The 5217-nt window shown below is 42.6% G+C and overlaps 1 pseudogene; it reads right to left on the bottom strand.

Moving 5' to 3' along the window:
• Window positions 1-3132: 3132 nt before the first annotated feature.
• LOC137721787 (UDP-glycosyltransferase 92A1-like) lies at window positions 3133-4685 on the bottom strand (annotated as a pseudogene).
• Window positions 4686-5217: the final 532 nt, after the last annotated feature.

Here is a 5217-nt window from a genome sequence, read left to right as displayed (position 1 = left end):
ATTTTAATTGTAATTTCGGATAAGATTTTTAATCGTTCTCATTGTGCCATGTGTCATTATCCAAAGTATTATTAAATAATACAAAATAATTTTATTAGTAATTTCGGATAAGATTTTTAATCATTCTCGTTACGCCACTTGTCATAAAATCCGAAAAGAGAATTATTGGGGATGGATTTCCGATAAGATTTTTAATCGTACTCGTTGCACCACGTGTCATTATCCGAAAATACAATTATTGGTGATGGATTTCTGATAAGATTATTAACCAATCACATCGCACCACATATCATAATCTGTTTACAATATTTGAGGATAGATTTCCATAAGATTTTTAATGAATGACGGCATGCCACATGACATTATCTACAACCTAATCCTTTTTGAATCCTCCATATAATCTATCATCCATCCTCACAAATCTCACACCAATTTTCTCAAGATCTCTATCATTATTAATAGTTTCTACTTCATTCTTCACAAAAATCTCTATCATTATTCATAGTTTCTGCTTCTTTCTTACAGTGTCTTCTTCTTCCTCAAGGATGATGTGGGAACTCGATCAGGAAGAGGAAGAATTGTTTAACCAATCATTTGAATAAATATTCAATAAATTGGAAACAACATAAAGTACTATATTCAATAAATAATAAATTACATGACACGCCCCAACCGAGATCAGGGAGTGCTGGCCGTCTCACAAAGGTGACGTAACCATGTGCACGTGCGGAAGCTAATAGAGTAGTAATAAAAGTACGAATAATTAAAAACTAGCATACAAAGTACTAGAAACATGTGCTAGCGTAAGTGAGACGCTAAGTTCAGAGCAATAAGTCTACAGCAGTCCAAAGAAAAATGATACGACAATAGTACACCCGAGGGTGACCCTACGCTGGTGAGCGTCTGTCAGAAATGCCAGAAAAGCCCTCTGGGAAACCACCGAAACAGCTAAGCAACTAGAACCTGGAGGGGCACAAAACAAAAGCGTGAGTGGGCAAAAACAAATCTTTTCGAAAACCATTAAGTAAAATACATTCTAACCCCTCGCTGTAAAACCTGTATACTTCCCAGAAGATAAACATATATACGTATGTATAGATATACCAAACATGCTCAAGGGTATGCCAATCATGCTTACCAATATGCCATATCAAAACCTCATAATGGAATGCAAGTGCTCAGGTGTATCTCATAACGATAACATATAATCTGGCAGCCGGAGTCACCTAACGTGACCTGTACGGCTGCATATAGAGCTCAAATCTCAAACTCAATAACTGAACCTGCCCACGAGTTGGAACCACCTAAAGTGGTCTGTACGACAGGCCTGGGTGTAAAACATATATACGCTCTAGTGCTACGATCACGTGAAGGCTGTGCGAATAATCGCGAGTCACCTACGAGTCGGAACCACCTAATGTGGTCTGTACGACAGGACTGTGCACCTAACTTGGATCCAAGCTGAGCGTGTGGTGCGGGAGGTGAACATCACGTGAAGGACTGTGCCCTACTTTGGGCGGGAACACTAACACCGGGGGTGCAGGTTATGAGCTCTCTAAGCATCTCAAACCACTACTGAAATATAAACATGAATAACACTTACCTGGCACTTACCTGTGCGTCCACAGCACCCAATATGCATATGTATGTGTATGCAACTAGTAATGCAGCTAAGGGTGCATAATCAATAATAATAATATGCATGGCATAAGACAATAACCCTTTTTACTCAATTTCTGGGAAAATAATGGTATATAGGTATATACGGAAAACAAAAGCCCACTCACTGGTATGTGGAAGGGTCGTAGCCCTCCTGCCTCGAGTGACCACGCTCGTCCTCGAGATACGTATCACCTATATGCGAAACAACTATAAAAACGTTAATTTTAAAGCACATAACCAACTTCTTGTGATAACTTCTCATACATTGCTCAAATTGGACAAATGAATATACCAACGTGCTCTACACAACCTCAGGATCACACCCATATTTTTAGAAAAAATTTCCTCCGCCACACGCGCCGGCCAAGGCACGGCCACGCGCAGGCACGTGCCTGGCACGCTGACGGCGTCAACTGACGCCGTGAGGAATATTCCGTTAGTTCTAACGGATTCCGTCAACGGCGTCAGGAATATTCCGTCACCTTCTCCGGCGAGCCTCAGGCGACGTCGCCGGCGCCGGAAACTGGAAAAACCTTCAAACCTCGTTTTCTCTGTCGTTCCTCAACCATTTTTCACGATTCTAACACCAAAATAAAGCCCTAGACTAGTAGAACAACGCTATACAAGTTTCGAGGGTTAAAAATCGCCAGATCATACCTGTCCACACGAACCAAAACCGGCCAACTTCGAACCAAGCTATTCCGACGTCAAAACTCTTCCAACGAAGCACTCCGAGGCTCCTTGGGACACCACCAAGCTATCTATGAACTTCAAATTCCCAAAAACGTAATGAAATAAGTTTCCATGAATAGTGCTCAAATCTGCCATTGTCGAATCGACGTGAAAACAACGGATTTCTTACCTGAAAATGGTGCGATCGTGCTCCCACAAGCTTCACGATCTCGACTGTGCCCTTAGTTTCCTCGATCTGTAATGGTTTGGTGTAGTTATGTGTGTGTGTCCGTACGTTTACAGAAGGAAGAAGAAGAAAGAAGGGAGCTCGGGAGAGAGAGAGAGAGACAGGGAAAGACAGAGGGAGAGGGAGATGACAGCGTGTGTGTGTGTGTGTGGCCCAGCATATGCCAACATCACACAAAATGACTAAACAACAAAACGAAACAAACTAGGGGTAAAAGGGTCATTTCACATGCACGATTTAGATAATTTCGGGACGGGATGTCACATTACAACCCAAAGTGATTGGAAAATTATGGCCTCCGATTACAAAAACTACTCTATTCATCATCACTTAACCAATTTGTGGTGCTAGGATGATATTCTCTTATGGTGCAAGGACATTTTAGGGGTATTTCGACTAATAGGCTTTCACATTTTATGTATAGTTCTTTTTCAAGTTTTCATAGATAACAAAAGCAAAATAACTTTTTAAAGTGGCAAACATTGATTAAACGTCTTTTGAATCAAAACCTATCCATTTGCTAACAATAGGAATTTCTCAATTGACTTGAAATTACCGGTAACCTAATCACCTCTAAGTAACTTTTGACTAATCTTGTTTCTTTGATACAAGAGCAGCCACAAAATCCTCCATGGCCTTGACAGAAGACCCCTTGTCCTTTCCTTGATCACCATCATTACCTCTAATTGATTTTCTTAATTTCTCCTTAATCTCACCGGCATTTTTCCTCATCTCCCCTCCCTTCCCACTCTCATCCATCACCAAATCAATCACCTCCTTCACCTCCTTCCATCCAATATTACTCTGCACACCCCTTGTCGGCTCCACACTCACACCCATCTCCTCCACCAACATCTTCGAATTATAAGCTTGCTCCACCGCCAACGGCCACCCCACAATCGGCACGCCGTGGCTCAAGCTCTCCATCACTGAATTCCACCCGCAATGGCTCACAAAAAACCCAGTGGATTTGTGTGACAAAATCTCCAACTGGGGTGCCCAGTTGTGCACTAGCAACCCCTGTTTTCGTTTACTCATTCTTTCCTCAAACCCGTCAGGCAGCCACTGTGCTTTGAACTCTCCCTTCAGATCAAAGCCCACCGGAGGCCTTATCACCCAAACAAAAGGCTTTCCGCTTTCTTCCAACCCAACAGCCAATTCCATCATTTGGGTTGCACTGATTGTGTTCTGAGAACCAAATGAGATGTAAATTACAGAATTCGAACCTTGCGAGTCAAGCCACTTGAAGCATTTCTCGGCGGAAAAGCACAGTTCTTTTCCAGCGCGCTGCCTCGAGACCTTTAAGTCCAATGTGGATGAATTTTTGAGTGCCTCAGTAGGAATTAGAGGACCAATGCACCAAACAGGAAGCTTCAAGTTATCCCGCAAGATATCCAATCCCAACGGCTCAATTTCCTCCACAGTATTACACAGCCAACCAAAAGATTTTGTAGAACCCGAAATCTGGGGCTGGAAAAATTTTGACCAAGAATCTGTACCGTCTGCAGCTGAGAGATGTGGAACCTGCAGCGTTCCGGCAAGCCGGGGACGGTGAAGTATTCGTTGCTTGTGGAGCGGTGAGGGAGGTTGAGCCAGACTGATGTGTAGGCTGTAGTTCCGTAAGCCCCCGCCCGTGGTGAAAGTCACATTGACAGTTCCTAGGCTGTTTGCAAGATCAGTAGCCCATCCGAAGAACACGTCAGAGATCAAACATAGCGGCGGGCAGCCTTCTTTTTCGATGATGTAGGAGATGAGGCGGCGAGAAGGAGGTTCGAGGGCGAGTGAGGCGGCGGAAAGGTTGATCATTTTGGCGAATGGGAGGTTCTCGGTGGTTTCTGTGCTGGGGGGAAGGTCGTGGTCTGAGCTGCAAAAGGGAAGCTCGGCCAAGTGGATGTTGTTGTGATTGGATGAGACGGAGGAAATGGTGGATTGGAGGGATTTGATGTTGAGAGGGGTGGTGGCGATGGTGACTGTGAAGTTTGTGGACTGTTGGGTTTGCTTTGCAAGTGCTAGGAATGGGATGATATGGCCTTGAGCCATGAACGGCAGCATCACTATATGCTCTTTCTCAAATCCCATTTTTTTTTTTCTGAGGGTTTTCTGAATTATCTGTAAGGAGGAGGAGGAGGAGGAGGAGGAGGAGGAGGAGGAGGTGGAGGAAGAAGAAGAAAAATATATTGCTATTTTTTATGAGGATGGGTGCGAGAGAGTTCAAGGAACAGAACTAAGGACATGCCGTATGAAATACGAGTTTAGAATTCGTCTTTGACTACTTGACCATCTCGGTTAGTAAAATGATTGAATGTGAGACAATGTATTAAAAAAATGGTACTAACCTCCTCAATAATCTACCATTTGCTACACTAAGTTAATTTAAATAACAAAACAAATGCTATAAATATATGAAATAAAACTAAAAAATTGATTTTTTTTTTTTAATGATTACGATAGTTTTATTTCATAAACTCAAAGAGAGTACATGTTATGGTCAAGATCACCCTTCATGACCTTGATCATACGTGAACACCGTTACAAGTACAACGAACATACACGAACGTACACCCACTAAATTCATAAGCAAACTCAACAATATCGGCAACGATGAAACCGAGACTAGACAGATATTTTCAGTACTA

Source organism: Pyrus communis, chromosome 17 (assembly GCF_963583255.1).
Source record: "Pyrus communis chromosome 17, drPyrComm1.1, whole genome shotgun sequence".
Lineage (NCBI taxonomy): Eukaryota > Viridiplantae > Streptophyta > Magnoliopsida > Rosales > Rosaceae > Pyrus > Pyrus communis.
The sequence above is the reverse complement of the archived record's forward strand: the minus strand, read 5'-3'. Positions and strand labels throughout refer to the sequence as shown.